At 49.1% G+C, this 24,122-nt stretch overlaps 1 protein-coding gene across 2 annotated transcripts in view; it reads left to right on the top strand.

Moving 5' to 3' along the window:
• The first annotated feature begins 447 nt into the window (after window positions 1-447).
• LOC105469030 (calcium voltage-gated channel auxiliary subunit gamma 5) overlaps window positions 448-24,122 on the top strand; it is an 89,995-nt gene continuing 66,320 nt past the window's right edge. For both annotated transcript variants that reach the window (XM_071083487.1, XM_011719554.2), the window contains exon 1: window positions 448-603. The gene's annotated coding sequence lies outside the window, so the exon portion shown is untranslated. The remainder of the gene's footprint in view (window positions 604-24,122) is intronic.

The following is a 24,122-nucleotide window of genomic DNA, read 5'->3' on the forward strand; positions in this document are numbered from 1 at the left end:
TAAAATGGGATTTGTGTGAGAATTAAATGACTTAATACGTGTGATGCTCATTGAACGCTTACACTAGTAAGTGCTCAATAAATACTAGCTGGCATTGTTGTTCTGTTATCGTTATCATCATCATCATCATCATCCTTATTTAAAAGCAGCAGCAACAGCAGAGGCAGCAGCCCCAGCTGCTGGAATTTGAAGGTGAGTCCGACTCCAGGCCGGGCCTCCCAGCCCGATGCGGACTCTGAAAGCCTCTCCTCTCCCACGCCAGCCCCCAACTCTTCACCTGCCACCCCCACGAGGGTGCTTACCCCAGAGGTGCTCACCTCCCGGGCTGGGAGACCGCATCCGATCGGTCCCAAACCCCGCCCGCAGCTGGTAGCGCAGGGGTGGGGAGGCCCCGCCCTCGGCCCCGCCCCCTGCCCGCCCCTCCCTCTCGGGGTCCAGGGCGCGAGCTGCGGCGGCGGCGGCCACGGTCACTGGCGCGGAGCGGTTCGGGCTGACTGGACGGGGCGGGCGTCCCGGGCAGATAAGCGCGGTACCTCCCGCCCCGCTCGCCCAGCCGGCGAGGGACACTGGACCCGGGTCGGGGGTCGCGGCCGCTCCAGCGAGGTAAGAGCCGGGAAGACCGGGAGAGACCAGCTCTTCCATCCTGGGGGTCCCTGGGGGACGGTCTCCCACTGGTGCTGGGCCGCGGCGCCGGGCTGTGCCCCCATGACCGCCCAGCCAGGGGCAGGGGCCAGAGAGACCCCGCGATCGCACACCTTGGAAGGGGCAGGGTGATGGGGAGCGCGGTCGTGTGTGTGCGCGTGTGCGTGTGTGTCTGTCCATCTGTCTGTCCCAAGATGTGTCGGGGGAGATGATGACGCCCCCTCTTTGCAGTCGCTTCCAGGCAGTTTACCCACGCCAAAGCTGAGGGTAGACTTTTCCACGTCGGACTTGAATGGGGCTGGCAGAATTATCCGGAGAATGCAGGAAGGAATGAGCCCACCACCACCTGTTGAGCTGGGCTGTCGGCCTACGCGGGTCCGACTCCCCGCTTATCACAGCCTGCAGGCTGGCCTCATTTCTCCAGCTTGTGGGACCTGGGGTTTCCTTCTCCTGCCTGTGGGGAGGGTTAATAGGAGGAGGTGTCCCTGCCAGGAGCCACTGAGCAGAGATGGACTCACGGGGGTGATCAGGGTGGTGCGATGAGGACCCCGCAGCAGGTGCTGAGTGTGAAGTGTCAACCCCCCAGGCACACCCCAAATTTGATTTCCCCAATCACTCCAAAGCCCCTCATTGTGATTACCCGATCTCTTTGCTCTCAGCCTAATTTGGCAGTTGATGAAGATGCAGCTTGTTAAAAATGTTAAAGTGAAATCAAATTATCACTTCCTAGGACTGAAAATGATTTGAGAAATAATTCCGGGAGCCTGGCTGGGGAGGAAAGAAGCTCATATTCTGACTAGCTTCTCCAGGGCTGCCCCGGGGCTGCCCCCAGTACCTGCCAGGCATACTGGTGATTGAGGAAGCCCTTGTTCCCAGAAAGGAAGGGATTCACCTACTTTGCAATGGATTATCAGTGACTGGGTTAGAGCAGGACCCAGGACAGGATCCCCAAGTGGGAGCTGTCTCAGTTTGACAGATGTCACATACAAGCTGTCACCAAGGCTGGCTTCTGCTCCACATCCATCCTGGGGAACACAAGATGAGGCTTCCCCTCCTGGCCACCTCACACCCATTCCCCTCATCTCCACAAACCCCAGGTCTTGATCAGTTAACAGCCTGGATTGCCTGGGTGTGGGTATGGGACCTGGATTGGCTCTGATTTCCTGGTTTCAGAGTATCTCAGGACCACAGGCATCTCAGTGGCAGGTTGGTGGCACCCCTTTCCAGACCCTGTAGCCAGCCCCTCATGCCAAAGTCTCCTGGCTGCCTGAGAAGCCCTAGCTCTGCGTCACTTCTCTGCTAACACAGCCCTTAGAGGTAGCTTGGGGACACCCCATCTCAGGGCCAGTGTGCCTAACAGGGTGAAATCTGTGCTTGTGCCTGAGACCTCCCTACCCCCAAACCTCCTCCCTCTTGTCATGTGAAAGGCAGTGGATGTGCTGAGGGGCTGGGTAGTCCAGTTCGACGGAAGATAGGGATGTGGACCTGCTGTGGCTGGGGCTGTTGGTGATGTGAGAACCCCAGCATCCTGGCTGGCTGCATCCAAGGCCCCACAAGCCAACAGCAGGCTTGTGGGAGCTCAGCCGTTCTCAGGCTTGTAAGCTGGGGCTCTGTGACTTGGTGCATGGAGAGATTGGCTGAATTGTTCATGCTTGTTTGGAAGAGACTGGCCTTAGGCTGTTGTGGAAAACATGCGCTCCAAACCCTGCTAGGTCCCTGACTGTGTGACATTGTCCAACTTACAGAACGCTTGGAGGCTCAGCTTCCTCATCTGTAAGATGGGTCTGGCAGGGTGTTTTGAGAATCAAGTAAGGTCACAAAGGTTCAGGGCTGGTGTTGTAGCCTCTGCTTTCTCTAGCCCCCAGCCTGACTCTCTGACATTGGACTTGAGGGAAGTGGCTGTGTAGCTAGGATCCCTCATGCCATCCTTAGAGGTGGGGTAAGTGGTGTGAATTTTAGTAGCAGGGTAGTTCACAGATTGAACTTGGATTCCCAAAAAGTGAGGATGGAGGATGCAACCCAGTCTCCAGCAAGCCCTGCCTCTGCGGGGAGCTGGCACTTCTGTCCCCAGCTTCTGCCCCCAGCCATTGGTGTCCTGGGCCCACCCCACACAGTCTCCTGGTTCATTGACACTTGGCACATGCCTGCTCTGTCATCTTTTCTGAGTTTTGGGCCAGTCCTACTCCCTGGCAGAATTGGGACTAGCCACTTGAGACTTCAGGGGCACCAGGACAACCCCTGCCCACCAAATATCATCCTGTTTCCCCAGACCTAGTCATCTGATGCTTAATATCCCACCATTAGAGACTTATTCCTGTGGTTCATAGTCTTATGTCAGTTACTAAGCCTTAGCATCAATGACTTGTTTAGAATCTTTCAGGACCTTGGAGAGGAGAGAAAGAGAAGGCAGAACAGAGAGGAGGGAAAGAGAAGCTTGGGGAGTATAGCAGAGAGAAGATTGTACTTTGCCGGCCTCACAGTTCTGCAGAGACAGGCCCAGCTGCTAAGCTCAAGAAGGCCCCAGGGAGAAGGAGAGGCTTGGGGTGAGGGGAAGGGGCAGGCCTCAGGCAGGGAAAGTTGTGAATCTCAAGCAGGAATTCTCCGTGTGAATACAGGGTGGGTGGCAGGCCTGTGGCTGGGATGGGCTACGGCAGCCTGTTGGAGAGGTGAAATAGTCCTTGATGCAAAAGCATCTTTTCTTTTCATGCTGCTCTACCCACCGCTCAGAACACGCCACGTGGGGTTTCGTGTGTTCTATGGGTGGTGCCCTCTGCATTAGGAGAGGCTGGCCTGGTCACGCTGGCTGTTTAAAATCGTCAGTGATAATTTGTTAGGTCAGCACAATGACAGAGTATCCCCTGCCTGGCTGTGCCTCCCTGAAAATTCCCCTGTCACTCTTCTTGCCCTTTCTTGAAAGAAGCAAAAATGGCATAATTCACTCAGTCCCACGAGTCTCCTGGGCTGAGAGTGGCCTGGGGGGAGCAGAGTTCGGCTGGGATCACCCTGAAAAGGCCTGTGGAGGTGATTCCTTGCTCAGTTGGGCACAAGGTCCTGAGTTTTCCAGTGTGGGGACAAGTGGAAGGGAGGATGGAGGGGTGAGGACTGAGGGTCGCTGCTCACGGCAGCCCATGGCCAGGCTCCTTGTGGGGAGGAGAAGGCTGGTATCACCTGGGCGCTCAGGAGGCTTGATGATGTGGACTGGTCCTGGCTGGTGAAGCCCCAGCAATGAGCAGTTTGCTGCCTTTTCTGGATGCTCCAGGGGGCAGAGCCTAGACCAAAAGAAAGATGTTTTAAGTCACCAGTGTGACCTATTGGCCATGAGCACCCAAGGGACCATCCCTAAGGATGATTCTCAACCACATCTGTTCTTAAATAATAGTTAACGATGACAACAATGATGATAGCAGCTCCTCATTTTTCCATAATGAGCATTTACTGAGTACCTGCTATGCATGTGCTGGCTGCTGTTCTAAGTAACAGGGATATGACTGGAGTATTATTGGCATTCAGGGCTGCCTTGTTCTTCTCTTTGGTGCAGGGGAGGCTGTCCTGGGCAGTGTAGGATGCTCTGTAACAGTGCTAGTCTCTATCCATGAGATACCAGTAGCACCCCAGGCCCCCACCCATTCTTTTTTTTTTTTTTTTTTTTTTTTTGAGACAGAGTCTCACTCTCTCACCCAGGCTGGAATGCAGTAGCGCGATCCCAGCTCACTGCAACCTCCACTTCCTGGGTTCAAGCAAACCTCCTGCCTCAGCCTCCCAAGTAGCTGGGATTACAGGCATGTGCCACCACGCCCGGCTAATTTTTATATTTTTAGTAGAGATGGGGTTTTCCCATGTTGGCCAGGGTGGTCTCGATCTCCTGATCTCATGATCCACCTGCCTCGGCTTCCCAAAGTGCTGGGATTACAGGCGTAAACCACTATGCCAGGCCACCCCCACCCATTCTGACAACCAAAAATGTCTCCAGAGCTTGCCAAAAATCCCCTGGGAGGCAAAGTAGTCTGCTGTTGAGAACCACTGGGGATACAGCTAGAAAGAAAGACAAAAATCAATCCTGTTTCTTAGGAGCAAGCAGTCCACAGAGAGAAATGAACAACACATGTGGTGTAGGAGTGGAAAATGGAGGAGGCTGTGTGGTGAAGATGCTAGAAAGACCAAGCAGGGTCAGGGTTTAGAGAGCACAGGTGAGGCAGGGTTGCCATTTTCAAAAGGAGCGCCAGGAAGGGCCTCACTGCGCAGGTGACATTTATCAGAGATGGGAAGGTGGGGAGAGAGTGAGAGGGAGAGGTCTGGGAAAGAGCAAAGCAGCTGCAGCAAGAGAAACTGGAGGAACACGGAGGAACAGTGAGTCTGGGGAGTGGGCAATGTGGGAGCAGCTGGTTGGGCTCTGATGGGTCCCCCATCACCAAGGGCTGTGAGCTTTCTCTGTGAGTAAAAAGGGGAGGTCAGTGAATGCTCACTACCTACTAGGCACAAACGCCACTCCAGGGCTATTCCGCGCATGTGCACTGAAGTGCTATCGGGTGTTATTCCTTTACTTGATTGCTCAGTTGAGAAAAGCAAGGCCCAGAAGCGTTAAGGAATTTGGGCAGCGCTGTTGGGGAATGAGCATGGGCAGCCCACTGTCTACTGTCCACACTAAAATGTGGACTTCGGGGCCACATAGAACTGAGTTCAAATCCTAGCACAGTCTCTTACTAGCCGGGTGGCCTTAGACAAGCCACAGAATCTCCCTCACCCTCGGTTTCCTCTGGGAACTGGTGATCCCCACTTTGCAGGGCTTTTGTTGGGAGTGCTGTCCTCAGTGCCCCCTTTCTGTGCACGCGTGCCAGCGAGAAGCCAGAGGGCAGGTGGCCCCCTCCCAATCCGCCCAGCCACGGGCGCGTGCTCTGGACTTGTGTATCTATTCACTGAGCTGCAGCAATGCCATCTGCTGAGGTCAAAGCCAGTATCCCAGAAGGTCAGGGGAAGTCAAGCGCTCCCTCTTCTGGAGCTAAGGAGGAGGTCCGGCCCTTTCAGAGTCAGCATCTCCCAGGGTCTTCAGGGCCAGCCTGCTGGGTTCCCTCTGATGATGCTGCCCCGGCTTCCCGAGGAAGCTAAGCCTGAACCCAAGTGAAGGATCATGGGGTTGAGCAGGGGCAGCCAGCACAGGCTCCATTAGCAAGATTCTGCAGCCTCAGAACCCCTAAGACTTAAATCCAGGGAGCATCAATGAACCCATCTGGCAGGTTCACATTATTCCAGAGGCACATGTCAGAGGCAGGCTCATCACTGGAGATGTGGGTTTTAAAAATACCCCAGAGTTGAAAAAAGAGGAGCAGCTGCTGGTATCCGCAGACACCTCCCTGATAACTCTCATGGTTGAACCCCCCTGCTCCTCCTGCGTGGGAATGTCTTCCTTGGGGATGCGCCGCAGTGACAGCGAGATCCCAGGAAGGAAGTTTCCTGGGACTGTCGGGCACACTGGTGTGTCTCTGTGTGCTCCAGATGTGTGAGATCCCTCTCAGGAGGTGTGTGTGTCTGCCAGTGTGTCTTTGTGCATTTGCCCTGTTTGATCCCTGAGTAAGTGGCTGTCAAAGGTTGTGTGTCTTCCAGAGCCTGTGGCTTCCGATGACGTTGGGATGTTACAGCCACGTGACTTTGCTGGGCAGGCCTGTGAACCTCCGATATCTGAGACAGGTCTCAGTTAATTTAGGAAGTTGATATTGCCAAGGATGAGGACATGTGCCGGTGACACAGCCTCGGGAGGTCCTGACGACGTGTGCCCAAGGTGGTTGGGGCACAGCTTGGTTTTATACATTTCAGGGAGACATGAGACATCAATCAATATATGTAAGATGTACATTGGTTCTGTCCAGAAAGGCAGGACAACGCAGAGCACAGAGAGGGCTTCCAGGTCACAGGTAGGTGAGAGACAAATGGTTGCATTTGTTTGAGTTTCTGATTAGCCGTTCCAAAAGAGGCAGTCAGATATGCATCTATCTCTGAGCCGAGGGATGACATTGAGTAGAATGGGAGGCAAGTTTGCCTTAAGCAGTTCCCAGCTTGATTTTCCCTTTAGCTTAGTGATTTGGGGGCTCCAAGATTGATTTTCCTTTCCCAGCCCATCCAGGAAAACATCCCCAAATGCCCACTGCCGGAATTGGCTCCTTCCACTCACCTGAAGGTAACGCCCAGCAGGTGGCAGCCCTTTCTGTACCTGCCCAAAGGAGCATCCTCCGAGCTGTCTCCCGCTGCCCTATGCACGGAGAGCCGGGCAGGACAGCAGGGAGGCCTCCTGCCCAGGAATCTTCTCAGGGGGGCTGCCACAGGAGGAGCCCTGGCTTCAGGAGGGGCAACAGGGGTTTGAGGCCCAGTGATTCTCACTGTGCATGAGCTTAGACAAGTCCCCACACTCCTCTGGGCCTCTGCTTCCCATCTGTAAAAGGACGGGATGGGAGAGGATTCATCTTCTCCACAATCTATTTCTGGAACATCTGCTCTGAGTCAAGGGTCAGGCATGTTTTATGGAATTAAACTGTCCCTCCCTTAGAGGTTTTCCCGTCCAGAACCTCGGCAGGTCCTGCAGCTCCAGAGCTCAAGGGACTGTGATTATTTGAAAATCAAGCTGGACACGGGCACCACGGAGCGGATGGAGCTGTGGAGCCAAGCGAGAAATCAGAGTATCTTCCATCACACAAAAAGTAAAGGCCAGAAGAGGGTGCCACTTTCCCAGTGTGGTTTAGGGGGGCTTCAACTCCCTGCTCTCCCCGGCCCCACTGCCCGCCATGCCCTCACCTTCACTGCCAAATGGGCTGGGCTGGTGGTCTGCGAGGAGGCCTGTGAAATATAAAAGTGATTCCAGGGTTGGGGAGTAGCTTATCAGCCTCTACCAGGCAAGGCAAGGTGGTGAGAGGGTTGCATCCTGGCCTGGGAGAGTTTATATCTGACCTGTACCACCCACTACCCCAGGACCTTAACCAAGTTCCTTGCTGACTCTTGCTCAGTCTTCTGCATGGGTAAGACAGATAATAAGAGCACTGTCGGGAGGGTTTGTGGTTGTTGCAGATAAAGGAACTTTACAGATGAGAAGCCCAAGGCTCAGAGAGGTTGAGCCACTGCTCACAGTTACCCACTTAATAAGTGGCAGTGCTGAGATTTGAACCCGGGTCTCTCGGAAGTCAAGCCTGTAGGCTCCTTCTGTTCAGTGTAGCTCAAGCAAAAAGGCAGAGTTGATGAGAGGCCTCAGGTGTGTCCTGGAACTCAAGGATGGGCCTCACAGTCCGATTTCATGAGAACCCGGAATCCGGAGTTAAAGAGAGGCGGGACCCACAGCTCTTGCAGCGTCTCTGACGCCAGGGCCAGCAGACCTAGTTTCCTCTGCAGACCTCAGGCCATAAGAGCCCCAGGCAATCTGTTGGACCTTAAAAAGAGCCAGGCCCTTCCTGAGAGGAAGCGTCTGATGGAGTTGGCTACATCAGGTGTTCACCTTTGGCCAAGCAGCTGGGACCAGGCGATGTGCCTATAAGGACCACTCCTAGGGTAGGGGGGTCAGTTCTTGAAGAAAGAGCAGGTACTGTTGGGGGCAAACAGGCCAGTGGGCAAGTGGGACAAATGGCCTATGAGTTGGCTGAGTACTTTTCTAAAGCACTGTCTTCAGTCCCGCATGCCAGCAACTGGAAAGAGGCTGATGTGTTAGGACATTTCCAAAAGATGGTGGCCGATAAAAACTCCCACCACTTTGGGAGCATCTAGCTTGTACTTGACATGTATTGCACTATTTAATGGAATCCTCTACCATAATCTTGGTTGAGGGTATTATGATTCCCATTTTACGGATGAGGAAACCAAGGCTCAGTAGCTTGCCTACAATCCCATGGCTGATAAACGGCAAAGCCAGGATTTGAACCTAGGCCCTTCTGATGCTAATGGGGGCAGGCTTTCACTGCGCCACTCTGAAGTCCAGCACCTAAAGAAGTAAAGGCACCAAACGAGGGAGAGGAAAAGCTTGGAGGGCGTAGGGGGACAGGACATTTCAAGAGCTACAGGTTGGACGGAAGTTGCTCGTGCTTCAGTGACCCTTGTTCCTTTTGGTTTTTATTTTCTGGTTGTTGAAGTAATTTCTGTTTCTGGCAGAATGTTTGGGAAATGTGACCTATCTCCATAATCCCAGAGAGTAAATCTGAATTGGCAGGAAAAGACCTTACCAGGAGGTAGACATGGTGCAGTCGTGGGAAGACTTCTGCTCACGTGGCGTTGGCTGATGGGGAGTTTCCCATCTTCCCCTGTGTTTAAACCCAGGCTGCCTGGATCACTGTGGAGCAAGGATGCCGCAGCAGGGGTGGTCCTGATCCAGGAGTTGGGACTTCCATGAGCCCTTCGTGGGTGGAAACAGCCTGCTCCCAACTCAAAGGCAGCTGGCATAGTGGTGGAGGTCAGGTGGAGGGTGCTGCTCCTATCTGGAAGGAAGCCAGCTGTCAGCCTGGTCCTGGGTGGGGGGAGGCAGGAACCACTGGAATAAGCCAGTGTTGGAATTGCTCTCACACTGGGTGATCTCAAGAGAAAGAGTACGAGCTGCTCCTGGAATTTATGTCTGTGCAGTTTGGCATGGGGGACACAGCTGGGAAGAAAGAAGACCTTGACTCCGGGGGAGAGAGCCTGGGCTGGGGAGTTGTCCATACTCTCTGGGGTCTGGAGTGATGAATCAGAGAGCAGATCTGTGCTGTCCCTTCCAGAGCCAGATGCTTGCAGGAGCATGGGTCACCAGTAGTTCTCTGATAGGAGGTAGCAGGATGATAGAGTAATTCTAGAAGCTAATACTCATTGGGTGCTTATCACTGTCAAAGTCTTTGTAAGCATCCTGTTGTCTCATTCTTATGAGGTATACCTTATCATCATGTGTGTTTTCAGACCAGGCATCCAGTTCTGCTGTAGGCATTAGCTTGGGAATTCAAACCTGGGCTATTACTCACTAGTCCTGGGCCCCTGCCATACGCACTGTGCAGTGGACAGAGGGAATATGGGATTTGGAGCTCAACTGCTCCATGTGGCCTTAGGTGAGTCATTTTACCTCTTTGAGCCTCAGTTTCCTTAATTCTAAAATGAGAAGGAGAGCAGCTACTGTATAAGATGGACATGATGATAAAATTATAAAGGAGAAGACAGATGTCATGCAAGAGGTCCTTGATATATTGACAGCCACTCACTGTGTCTTCCTGGTGCTGAGGACACAGAGTTCATCATATCCTCTCCATATTGTCTGAACGAGGCTCAGCTGATATTTGTGGCTGGGAAGAGAGAAGTTAACGGGTCCTTATAGACAACAGTGGCAGTGATCGTAGTGTCAGTGATCTCGGCCCCAAAGCCATTGTGTGCACGGGAATGGCTATGATGATGACAAGTTCCTACTTTGGATTTCCCATACTGAGTGCTCTACTGAATGTCTATGAGGTCACTGTCATGAAACACATAGGTGAAGAAACTGAGGCACAGAGAGGTTAAGTAAGTCATCCAAAGTCACCAAGCTCATAGGTCCAGGATTTGAACCTCAGGAGCCCCATGTTCTTTCTGAACCTTTGGAATTTGTGAAAGGCAAAGGTAACCAAAATATCTAGCACAGGGTCTGACTCTTCCAAAATTCTCTTCTCTTCATTTAAAACAAAAACTATTCCCCTAAAGACACATGCACATGTATGTTGATTGCAGCACTATTTACAATAGCAAAGACTTGGAACCAACCCAAATGCCCATCAATGATAGACTGGATAAAGAAACTGTGGCACATATACACCATGGAATACTATGCAGCCATAAAAAGAATGAGTTCATGTCCTTTGCAGGGATGTGGATGAAGCTGGAAACCATCATTCTCAGCAAACTAACACAGGAACAGAAAACCAAACACCGCATGTTCTCACTCGTAAGTAGGAGTTGAACAATGAGAACACATGGACATAGGGAGGAGAACATCACACACACCAGGATCTGTCGGGGGGCGGGGGGTTGGGGACAAGGGGAAGGAGAACATTAGGACAAATACCTAATGCATATAGGGCTTAAAACCTAGATAATGGCTTGATAGGTGCAGCAAACCACCATGGCACATGTATACCTATGTAACAAACCTGCACGTTCTGCACATGTATTCCAGAACTTAAAGTAAAATTTTTTTAAAAAAACAAAAAACTATTCTCCATATAAGAACCAGGTGATGGAATGGACTAGCTCAAAGATCAGCTTCTCCCAGAAGCTTTCCCAGATGTTCCCCAGTTAGGGGTCCTTGTCTGTGCTCCTGTGGCATCCCCAGCACACCTCCATCAGCCAACTTGCCCCTGCACTACCAACATCGGTGCCTTCCCAGCTACCCCACTAGACCAGGGACTCACCAAAGGGATATTTACTACCTGCTTGTTGAATAGCATTCATGCCACAGTCACTGAAATCAATGCCCAGTGTCTCCTTTGCCCTTTGGAGATCTGCCTTGGCCCGAGAAGCTTGTGTCCCCCAATGCTAATCACAGACCTCCATGGAGGTGAGTTATTAAGACCTTCAAGGCAAGTCCCATCCCTGGGGTCTTGTCTCCATCCACTCTGGGAGGTAGGGTCACTTGGCCCACAATGTGCAGTTGCAAGACATTAAGGACCTGACCTCCTGCCTCTTGGGGCTCCAAGACCAGGTGATGTGTGAAAGGGCATGGCCAATAGAGGCATGTTCTCTAACACGAGGGGTAGCTGAGGGATGCTGGTGTTTACTGAGCTGTTACTTCATGGTTCACTCTATGCCAAGCACTTTGCTTCCAGTCTCTTTTAATATCCTCCCCCAGCAACCTCCCTGCCCCTCATAATTGCTTATATGCATACACTTTGGGTATGCGTTTTTTAAATCATGGTGAATCATATTCTTTGATATAAATAGATGCAATATTTAGGGGTTTTTATTGTGGCACAATACACATAACATAAAATCTACCATTTTAACCATTTTAAAATGTGTGATTCAGTGGCATTTAATACATTCAAATATTGTGCAACTCTCAGCACTCTCTAGTTTCAGAATATTTTCATCACCCGTGAAGAAGTCACTCCCATTCCCTCTTTTCCCAAGTCCCTGGCAACCTCTAATCTGCTTCCTGTCCCTCTAGATTTGCCTTTTATGGACATATTACATAAATGGAATTATAATCATACAACATATGGCCCCTGTGTCTGGCTTCTTTCACTGCACATAATGTTTTCAAGGTTCATTCGTGTTGCAGCATGCATCTGTGCTTCCTTCCATTTTATGGCTGGATAATATTCCATTTTATGGATGTACCACAGTGTGTCCATTTATGAAATGGAATATTATCTAGCCATAAAATGGAACAAAGTACTAGTCAGGCATGCTACCACACGAATGGAAATTTGGGTTATTTCTACCTTTGGACTTACGAATAATGCATGATGAACATTCATGTACAAATATTTGTCTGAACACTTGCTTTCAATTCTCTTGGGTATATCCCTAGGAACGGGGTTGCTGGATTGTCTGGTAACTGTGTGCAACTTCCCAAGGCACCACCAAACTGTTTTCCACAGTGGTTGCATCATTTTATGGGCCAGCCTGCAAAGTATGAGGGTTCCAATTTCTCCACATCCTCGCCAAAACTTACGATTTTCCTGAAAACCTTTGGAAGTGTGGTTACCCATGTTTTACAGATACACATGTGGAGGCACTAAGCAGTGAAGCAAACTTGTCAAAAGCCACACACCTGCTTGGTGGCAGAGCCAGAGTTTGCGTTCAGGGACTGTGCACACTTAGCTACCAACCTGTTCACTTCATGGCTCATGTGAGGCTGAAAAGTCAGAGGCTTGAGGCTTGAAGGAGCTCCATTCTGTTCCTGGCTCCTGTCTGTGTACCTGGCACCCTCTGTCTCCCAGAGTGTCCCTTGGACTTCTGTACCTGGACACAACTTGCCCTCCAGAGGCCCCACTCATGGGCAGTAAGTGTTGGTGTGCCAGAAAGCAATAGCTTCTGTATTAGTCCCTTTTCATACTGCTATGAAGAAATACCTGAGACTGGATAATTTATAAAGAAAAAGAGGTTTAATAGACCCAGAGTTCCACACGGCTGGGGAGCCCTCACAATTGTGGTGGAAGGGGAAGGAGGAGCAAAGGCACATCTTACGTGGCAGCAGGCAAGGGAGTGTGTGCAGGGGAACTGCCCTTTCTAAAACCATCAGATCTCGTGAGACTTACTATCACGAGAACAGTAAGGGGAAAAACCCACCCCCATGATGCAATTACCTCCCCCCGGGTCCCTCCCATGACACATAGGGATTATGGGAGCTACAATTCAAGATGAGATTTGGGTGGGGACACAGCCAAACCATATCACCTTCCCCCTAGGGTGATATATCCAGACACCCCCTCACCCACTTTCCCCCAGCCAGGGCCCTAGGAGACAGGGGACTTCCTATGTAAATCTTACTTGGTCTCAAAATAGGTATCTGTTCCCTGGTGGGCAGCCCTCCCTTGCACCTCTTCATCCCAGAGGTGAAGATGTCTGGGCCAACCTCACCCTTGCTCTGCAGAAAGGGCGTGCCAGGTGCTCTGGGGCCGGCAGATGCACAGCACCAAGGCCAGCTCCCTCCTTCCAGGGCACAGGGCATGTCTCTCTGATGGAGCCCAGACTCCTGGCCGGGGTGGGCTGTGAGTGATGGGGTCAGGTGGGCCCCCACCGGCTTCCTGGAAGGAGTGTTGTTTCCTGGAGAAGGGTGGGATTTGCTCTGTGCATGGAAAATGTCTTTTTTTCTCACCCTTCATGTTGAGACAACCTGGTTGCTCCCACCCACCTTCAACTCCGGCTCTACCTGAGACCGCCGGTAGCAGGGGTTCTTGATCTTTTTTTCTGAATCTGAACCCGACAGCCCAGCCCTCTGTGACTGGTTGCTGCCCACTCTGAATCCTTCCTAAGGGACGTTGCTCCATTTCTGGGTGTCCCTGTGTTCTCCCCTTATTCCAAGGATTGAGGGAAACTTCCAGAAGCTTGACGGGAGAGCAGCGGCCATGTGCCAGGCACTGGGCCCACCTCCACATACACTGCCATGTTTCATGGTCTTAGCCCTTCTGCAAGGAAGTGTGATCTCCCAGTGTTGTCTCACCTGGGAATACAAAGGAAGCAGTCCCAGGTGAGAAGACGGAGGGCTCCGTCGGTGACTGAAGCTTCAGGGAGAGCACACCATCGAATGTCACACCGTCAGATGGGGGCTGCAGGGCCAAGGCCAGAACCCGGCTTAATCGGCAGGGGAGACAGTCCCAGGTGTGGGCTGGGCCCTGCACATGGTCACCTCATATACCCTACCACATCCCTGAAACAATGTTGGGACCATCCTCACTGAGGACAAGCCTCTCCAGATTCAGACCAAAGTGTTACTGGCTGATAGGACCATGCGCGCCACTGGGATTTCTGCTCAGTTTTGAAGGCATTTGAGTCCGAGTTGGGTAGGAGCTTTTACCTTGGCAGGGGAGATGAATTTGAGGTCCTGGTAGTGGCCCTGCTCCCCTCCTTTGACCTTCTACCCCAGCCCTACGCCAGCTGGTGACCCACGTTCAGACCCTGCTGAGCAGGCCCCAGTGCTGGATGCAAGGAGAAGTCAGGAGGTCTGACCTTGACCTTGCAATTAACGGTGTTTACCCAGTGTTTTCCTAGGGGGCTGTGACCTCCTTGGCTCCTTCGATTAAGCTTAGGAAGATGACATGATGGGTGACACATGCTGAGAGCAGTGTCCTCCCCAGGAAGGCCAGGGCAGGACCTGAACTTTGTGCCTTCTGGGGTGCGATCAGATGAATGGGCTGCCGCCGTGTGCATTGATTGAGTGCTTGTTGTCAGCCCTAGAGCTGGCAGGCCATGGCTGCCCATTACAGGAGTACCACTGGGTTCACCCAGCTTCAGGATCAATTCATGTCAAAACTGCAGCCAACATTTTCCCCGCCTGCCTCTGCAGAGGGAAATAAACCAGGGGAGGCAGAATACAGAGACATCATTCCCGGTGATCGATTTCCTCCGCCCCCTCTTCCCTCCGGATGGGAACGGCCTTCTCCATCCTGATGGATGGATTGTTGTGGGGAGGGTGAGGAACACTCATCCTCTGAGGCGCCGGGGTTGGGGGCAGGGGTAGGTTTAGCTGCACTGGGACGGGAGGGGCAGAGGAGGAGGAGGCCAGCAGGCCAGATGGAGCCAGCCCAGGAAGGCGGGGCAGGAACACAGAAGGCAGCCATGTTCCCACCCCGGGAGGGCAGATCTAGCAGTGGGGTGGTGGCCGGGAGCCCCTCTCTCAGGGTGCCCAACCCTGAATCTTGGGATTACACTTCCTGGCTGAGTGGCCTTGGGCTGTGCTCTGGGATCTGCCTGGGGAATGCACCCTACCTCTGCGGGCTGAATGGCTGAACACAGGTGGGGGACCACACCCCAGAAGGCACGAAGTTCAGGTCCTGCCCTAGCCTCCCTGGGCAGGACACCCCTCTCAGCTTCTGTGTTCTCACAGGTGAGATGGGTCACGCCACGCATAATGTCATCTTCCTGGGCTTGATGGAAGGAGCCACGGAGGTCACAACCCCATAGGAGAGCGTTGGGTAAAACACTGTGAATCCCAGGGTCAAGGTCAGGCAATGGAGGCGCACACACCTCTGTGACGTACCCTTTCTCCCTCTTGCCTGATGATTCTGCCGTTGTCTTTCCAAGCTCCTGGGTGTGTGATCTTTTTGGGGTCAAGTGGTCAAAAGATACAGTTTAGATCACTGCGAAGGTCTAGAAATTAAATAATGAAAGAAGAGGAAGAAGAATTAAAATCCCCTAATCCTCCAGGAGGTGGGTCCCAGTACAGCTCCAAGTCAATCCAGCCTGGAGCTGAGTTCAGTAGATCATAAAGGGGTCAGGAGAGGTGAGAAAGCTCCTGTAGCCAGGCAGCCCCTCAGCTCCCAAAAGCAGGCTGTAAGTGGACTCCACCCCAGCCGGTCTTCCTGCCCTCCATTCTGTAACCCTTCTGTGTCTTCCCTTGAAAGACTTGTCCACATCCCTGCTCTTTTGGCCTCAGACTGAAATGGACTGGGGGAGGGGGTCTGAGGACCCCATTAATGGCCTGCTGAGCTCCATGTGACTTGGGCTTTTGCAGACAGAGGTCAGTTATCCATTAAACGATGGAACTGAGCACTCCACTTAGCAGTGTATATGGGACACAGTTAAATAATGAAACAAAAATAGAACATTGCAAAAGCCTGGGGCAGGCTGGCTTGTGCCCCAGGAAGAAGCAAAGAAAGCCATCCCAGGGAGAGGGGAGGAAATTCACTGTTGGCCTCCCTCTTCCATGAAATGCTCTGGTCTAAAGTATATTTTTTCTTTATATATAGGTTATCTTTTGTTGATTTTTAAAATTAAAGTTCACATATATATACATATACAAATACATATATATACACACACACACACAATGCAGTTGGAAAAATAATTTGTGCTCATTGCAGCATACTGGGAAATGCAGAATAATAGAAAGAGGCAGCTTTCCCTCCTCTCCTCCATCCATAATGTGGGGCGGGGGTGTTAAAGCTTTCCAATACCACCCCTAGGAAAGGGAGGGGGATGAAAAAATATGTACTGAATTTGAGACTTCTAGTTTTGGCAACGGAGTACCAACTGTCAGCACTTCAGAAGGTTTTAAAATACATCATTGACTTATAAGCGAGAAGGAAATCCCCAGGGAACTGAAACTCAAAGCCTTGAGCTTGTGAACTAATACTAAGGAGAACCAGGGGGTACTGGATCCAGATATGTGCCATCACAGCTCAAGTCTGGAATTTTAATGCCCACCCATGGACTGTAAAATGCGGTCTTGGGCCCTGGCAAGGCCAGAAGTTGGCACTGAGACTCCCCCTCCACGAAGGGGAGGCTAAAATTTGCCAACTACCAGCCCCAAAAATTGCCAGGACATTTAGCTCTGCCCAGATTGTCTAGGAAGGTGGAGGAGGGTCTCCTCCAAAAAAAACAAAGACCGAAGAATGAGCTGCCCACAGGTACAGAATCTAAGTTTCTAACATCCCCAAGGGGGAGAAATCCTGAGCTAAGAATTTAATGTAAAATCAGATCCTGGACCGATGAACTTCTAGCTCACCCAGCTGAATCAAATCCAAAACCACTTTCCAGAGATTCTTCCAGGAGCCAGAGTATATAGGATTCCCATAGGGATGGCTGGGGGGAAGCCTTGCTGAAGATGAGCTCACAATAAAAATTACAGACCACATGAGGGCATGGTTTAACCTTGAGGCAACTTAGTACAGACAGCAAATGGGGAAATTAGCACTTCAAAAGCTTGGTTGTAGAACAGTGTGGAAAAGTCCATAAAATAAATCCAATGTGTTTAAAACAACAAGGAGGTAAAAGGAGTAGAAACCATATTAAAATAACAGCAGATTTCTCATCAGCAGCAATGAAATAAAGATGAACAACAAAATCTAGAGCTGGTTGTTTATAAGAGCTGAATAAAATTGCCCAAACTGAGGAAATACCAGAAAGGGAAAAAGAGAGAGAAAACACAAACAATAGTGGGAATTAGAAAAAGACCAAAATGATATGTGGGAGGATCATTATTTAACACCTAAGAGAATATCATCAAAGAGTTTATGCAAATATGGGTGACTTTCTGGGAAGTCACTCAAAAAAATAGAAAACCTAAATAGATTGTAGCCATTAACACAATCGATAATGGTTAATTTTAGGTCTTGATCCAAGTGGATTCAGGGACACCTGGATGGCTGATAAAGCATTGTTTCTGGGTGTGCCATGAGGGCGTTTTGGCAGGAGATTGGCATGTGAGTTGGATTGAGTGGGGAAGATCCACTCTCAGTGTGGATGGGCATCATCTAATTGACTGGGGCCTGGATAGAACAAAAAGGCAGGGGACAGGCAAATTTGCTTTCTCTTTCCCCTGGAGGTGAGACACCACCTTTCTTCTGCCCTTGGACATCAGAGCTTCAGGCTTTCTGGTCTTTGGACTCGAGACATGCACCAGTAGCCTCCCAGGTTCTCAGGCCTTTGGCCTCAGGATGAGAGTGGTCTTCCCTGGTTCCGAGGCTTTCAGAATTGGGCTGAGACACAGCGTTGGTATAACTGAGTCCACAGCGTGCAGGCGGCCTGTTATGGGACTTCTCAGTCTCCATAATCATGTGAGCCAATTCCCATAGTCAATCAATCCCCTCTCATATATGTATATATCATCTCCCATTTCTGTCTCTCTGGAGAACCCTAATACAAAATTGAAGCAGAATTAAAACATGCCCCCAAAAAGAAACAGGCCCACATGGTTTTACTTGGCAAGTTTTACTAAACCTTTAAGAAACTGAAAATTGCTGTTTTATGCAAACTTATTTAGAAAGTGAGTATCACTTTTAAAAAGGTACAATTCATATATAATGATATTTACCACTTCTAGGTATAGAGTTTGATAAATGTGTAATCATGATAATATAGAACATTTCAATCACTTCAAAACATTATCTTGTGCCTCTTTGCAGTCAATGCCCTGCCCTCTACTGATCTGCTTTCTCTTCCTATAGTTTTTGCTTTTCTATAAGTTCATATAAAGGAAATCATACAATATGTAGTCTTTTGTGTCTGAACTCTTACCTGCCTGCCTGCCTTCTTCCCTTCCCTTCCTTGTTCCTTCCCGTCCCTGTTCCCTCCTTTCCTTTCCTTTCCTTCCTTTCTCTCTTTCTCTCTTTCTCTCTCTCTTCTCTTTCTCTCTTCCCCTCCCTTCCCTTCCCCTCCCTTCCCCTCCCTTCTTTTCCCTTCCCTTCCCCCCTCCCTTCCCCTCCCTTCTTTTTCCTTCCCTTCCCCCCTCCCCTCCCCTCCCTTCCCCTCCCTTCCTTTCCCCTCCCTTCCCTTCCCTTCCCTCCCTTCCTTTCCTTTGCCCCCTCCCCTCCCCTCCCCTCCCTTCCCCTTCTCCTCCCTTCCCCTGCCTTTCCTTCCCTTCCCTCCCTTCCTTTCCTTTGCCCCCTCCCCTCCCCTCCCCTCCCTTCCCCTTCTCCTCCCTTCCCCTGCCTTTCCTTCCCTTCCCCCCTTCCCTTCCTTTCCCTTCCCCCTCCCCTCCCCTCCCTTCCCCTTCCCTTCCCTTTCCCCTCCCATCCCCTTCCTTCCCCTCCCCTTCCTTCCCCTCCCTTCCTTTCCCTTCCCCTCCGTTCCCTTCCTTTCCCTTGCCCCCTCCCCTCCCCTCCCTTTCCTTCTCTTCCCCTCCCCTCCCCTCCCTTCCCTCCCTTCCCCTCCCTTCCCCTCCCCTCCCTTACCCTCCCCTACCCTCTGCTTCACATCTCACCGATCTTGCCTAGGCTGGTGTCAAACTCCTGGGCTGAAGCAATCCTCTGACCTTGGCTCCCCAAAGTGCTGGGATTACAGGTGTGAGCAACCATGCCCAGCTGTGTCTGGACTCTTTCATTTGGCATAATGCTTTTAAGATATCACCCATGTAGTTGTATACATGAGTAGTTTATTCCTTTTTATTGTGGAGTAGTATTCTATATACCACAGTTTGTTTATCAATTCACCAGTTTTGGACATTGGGGTTGTTTCTAGTTTGGGACTATATGAATCAAGCTGTACTCGGGTGTAAGTCTTTATGCAACCACAAGTTTTCATTTTTCTAGGAATCCCACCTACGAGTGGAATTTCTGGTTGTGTGGCAAGAGCATGTTTGACTTTATAAAAAGCTGCAAAACTGCTTTCCAAAGCAGTTGTACGATTTTGCATTTCTACCAGCAACATATGAGAGCTGCAGTTTCTCCAAACCTTCTCCAATATTTAGTATTGCCAATCTTTTTAATTTTAGCCATTCTAGTATGTGTGTGATGGTATCTCATTGTGGTTCAACTGTAACTTTGATGATGAAACTAAACAGATTAAGAATATATATGTAAGACAACAAAAGCAAGCTATATCCCAGTAATGCAAGGGTGGTTTAACATTACAAAATCTATAAGTATAATTTACTTCATTGATAAAAGTGGGAAATAAACACATTATTTCAATAAATGCAGAAAAAAATGGTAAAAATCATTATAATTATAAAACAAACAAAAACAAAAACAAAACCTCTTTGCAAACTAACAGAGAACTTCCTTACCCTGATAAGCTGTATTTCCAACAAATAGCATATGTAATGATAAAATGTTAGAATCATTCGCTTTCAAATTAGACGAGAATATCACTATCATCACTTCTATGTCATCAAGTCCCTAGACAGTGCACCAAGACAAGAAAAAAAATGAGGTGTCAGAATTAGAATGAAAAACTACAAAACTGTCAATGTTCACAGACGATATGCTCATCCTCATAGAAAATTCAAAGGAAACTTATGCAGCAAAGTCGCTAGATACAAGACCAATGTATGTAAATGAATAATAGTACAATACATTTAATTTAAATTTAAGAATGTCTCAAAAGTTAGCATTAAAAAAGTGAAAAGATTGGGAGGCTGAGGCAGGTGGATCACCTGAGGTCAGGAGTTCGAGACCTGGCCTGGCCAACCTGGTGAAACCCCATCTCTACTAACAATACAAAAAATTAGCTGGGCATGTGGTGGGCGCCTGTAATCCTAGCTACTCGGGAGACTGAGGCAGGAGAATCGCTTGAACCCGGGAGGCGGAGGTTGCAGTGAGCCAAGATCATGCCATTGCACTCCAGCCTGGGCAACAAGAGTGAGACTCCATCAAAAAAAAGAAAGAGAGAAAGAGAGAAAGAGAGAGAGAGAGAGAGAGAGAGAGAAAGAAGGAAGGAAGGAAGGAAGGAAGGAAGGAAGGAAGGAAGGAAGGAAGGAAGGAAGGAAGGAAGGAAGGAAGGAAGGAAGGAAGGAAGGAAGGAAGGAAGGAAAAAAGAAAATAAAAACTAGGCTGGTCACTGTGGCTCATGCCTGTAATCCCAGCACTTTGGGAGGCCAAGGTGGGTGGATCATGAGGTCAGGAGATCGAGATCATCCTGGCTAACATGGTGAAACCCCATCTCTACTAAAAATACAAAAAATTAGCCAGGCGTGGTGGCGGGTGCCTGTAGTCCCAGCTACTTGGGAGGCTGAGGCAGGAGAATGGTGTGAACCCGGGAGGCGGAGCTTGCAGTGAGCCAAGATCGCGCCACTGCACTCCAGCCTGGGCGACAGAGCAAGACTCCATCTCAAAAAAAAAAAAAAAAATAGTGAAAAGATTGGGAGGCCAAAGCAGATGGATCACCTGAGGTCAGGAGTTCAAGACCAGCCTGGCCAACATGGTGAAACCCCATCTCTACTAAAAATACAAAAAAATTAGCCAGGGTGTGGTGGCAGGTGCCTGTAATTCCAGCTACTCGGGAGGCTGAGGCAGCAGAATTGCTTGAACCTGGGAGGCGGAGGTTGCAGTGAGCCAAGATCGCGCCATTGCACTCCAGCCTGGGCAACAAGAGCGAGACTCCATCTCAACAACAACCACCACCAAATAAATAAAAAGAAAAATAAAGAAAAAAGAAAAGAAAAACTACAGACTGTGCAGAATGTTTCAGCACATACATATGGCAAAATATGAATATCCAGAACACCTCAAGAACTCCTATAAATGAATAAGAAAGAAGATGAAGAATCCAGTAGAAAAAAAAGTGAGAAAAAGACATGAACAGGTGTTTCACAGAAAAGGGAAGAGAAAAATGGCCAAGCATAAAAAGATACTCCATATCACTGGCAATCATAGAAATTCCAGTTAAGATGACAATGGGATATCATTTGATTCTCACTGTGATTGATAAAAGTTAAGAAATGTGACAATATTATGCTGCTATAAAGACACATGCACTCGTATGTTTATTGCAGCACTATTCACAATAGCAAAGACTTGGAATCAACCCAAATGTCCATCAGTGACAGATTGGATTAAGAAAATGTGGCACATATACACCATGGAATACTATGCAGCCATCAAAAAGGATGAGTTTGTGTCCTTTGTAGGGACATGGATGCAGCTGGAAACCATCATTCTTAGCAATCTATCACAAGAACAGAAAACCAAACACCGCATGTTCTCACTCATAGGTGGGAACTGAACAATGAGATCACTTGGACTCAGGAAGGGGAACATCACACACAGGGGCCTGTCATGGGGAGGGGGGAGGGGGGAGGGATTGCATTGGGAGTTATACCTGATGTAAATGACAAGTTGATGGGTGCAGCACGCCAACATGGCACAAGTATACATATGTAACAAACCTGCACGTTATGCACATGTACCCTACAACTTAAAGTATAATAATAATAATAAATTAATTTAAAAAAAAAAGAAAAAGTTAGCTATTTTTACTTAGTGAGCAGAATATTTTAATGATTTGAAAGGGAGGATTTTTAAAACTGAATACGCTGTTCTTCATAAAATAAGAAAATATGTTTATATGGAAATAATTTAATTGAAATATTAAAATTCCATAGAAAATTTAAAAAAAAAAAAAAAGAAATGTGACAATAGCAAATGTTGATGAGGATATGAAGGCATGAGAATTCTTACATACTGTAGGTAGTAGAACTACATTGAAAAACAATTGGCATTGCCAGCAAAATAAAGCCCATTTCACCCCTCAGACGTCCTGCAATACAGAGATCATGTTATTGCCACCATTTAACATCTTTACTGAATGAGACTCAGGAAGCTCAAGAGTCTTGTCAGAGTTCACATAAGCTACAATGTTCCTGATTCTTTTTTTTTCTGCTGTCTTATCAGGCAGCGATTCTTTGAGTGGCTTTGCGTTAGGAATGGGAACCCTAAATCTGCCCTTAATTGGCCCCAAGCCAGGGAGCTCTGTCCTGGCTGTGCCTTCAGGCTCTTCAGGACTCTGGGCCACACCACCATGTTCAGCCGGCAGGGGGCGAGTGAGCTACCCACCCTCTTCCCTGGACCGGCATTGCCCCTTAGCTCCAGGAAGACAGTTCCAGGAAACTCCTTAATTTTAAAAAGAGGCATGATCATTATGTCATTAAATTAAAAAGTTGTGCATACGTATTTTTTTTTTAGACAGAGTCTCGCCCTGTTACCCAGGCTGTAGTGCAGTGGTGTGATCTCGGTTCACTGCAACCTCTGCCTCCAGAGCTCAAGTGATTCTCCTGCCTCAGGCTCCTGAGTAGCTGTGACTACAGGCATGTGCCACCATGCCTGGCTCATTTTTGTACTTTTAGTAGAGATGGGGTTTCACCATGTTGGTCAGGCTGGTCTTGAACTCCTGGCCTCAGGTGATCTGCCCTCGGCCTCCCAAAGTGCTGGGATTACAGGCGTGAGCCACCGCACCCAGCCATGTGTATGTATTAAACAAAATCGAGGAAAAGAAACTAAAGTAGAAAGAATAAACACATTCATCCATAATCCTATTATCAAAGCAAGTATTATTAATATTTGTATACTCATCATCCCACATTTTAAAAGATTCTTTTTTAGGAATTAGCAAACAAACCATTGATGCTTTGTATCCCAACATTTTGTTGCTGTTGTCGTTTAACATCACCTTACCATATTTTCCATCAATGACTACATAATAGTCCCTTGAGTGGATAAACCATAGTTCCTATAACTCCTCTTTGCAGAGAGTCATGCTGGTGGCTTTGAGCATTGTGCTATACTATCAACAGTGAATCAGCATTTTTGTGTATTTTGTACTTGTGTTTATATTTTTTAGTAGCAATTCCCAGAGGTAGAATCACTGGAACCAAGAGGAATGAAAATGCTTAACCCTTGACCAAATTGCTTTCCAAAAGAGTTAACTACTTTTATGCTCCTGCCAGCAGAGAATGGAAGTTATTGTTTCAGAGGTGAAATTTTTTAAATAATTAAACTTTTGATTTTGAGATATTGTAGATTCACATGCAGTCATAGGAAATATACTGAGAGACTCAATGTAGTTTTTTACCTAGTTTCACCCAACGGCAACATCTTGCAAAATTATAGTACAAGAAGATACTGTATAGGATATCCTAGTAACCAGGATGCTGACATTGACATAGTCAAGGATATAGAAAATTTCCATCATAATGAGGATCCCTTGTGTTGCCCCCCTCTTTTTTTTTTTGAAATGGAGTCTCACTCTGTCACCCGGGCTGGAGTGCAATAGCGCTATCTCATCTCACTGCAACCTCCGCCTCCTAGGTTCAAGCAATTCTCCTGTCTCAGCCTCCCGAGCAGCTGGGATTACAGGCACGTGCCACCATGCCTGGTTACCTTTTTGTATTTTTAGTAGAGACGGGGTTTCACCATGTTGGCCAGGCTGGTCTCAAACTCCTGACCTCAGGTGATGCACCTGCCTCAGCCTCTGAAAGTGCTGGGATTACAGGTGTGAGCCACCGCACCCGGCATCGTGTTGTCTTTTTGTAGCCACACTGCACACTGGCCTCTTCCCCTCTCCCCTCTCTGTCCCTGACCCTAACAGTCACTAATCTGTTCTCCATTTATTTATTTTTGTCATTGTAAGAATGTTATGTAAGT

This window comes from Macaca nemestrina, chromosome 17 (genome assembly GCF_043159975.1).
Source record: "Macaca nemestrina isolate mMacNem1 chromosome 17, mMacNem.hap1, whole genome shotgun sequence".
In the NCBI taxonomy this organism is placed as follows: domain Eukaryota; kingdom Metazoa; phylum Chordata; class Mammalia; order Primates; family Cercopithecidae; genus Macaca; species Macaca nemestrina.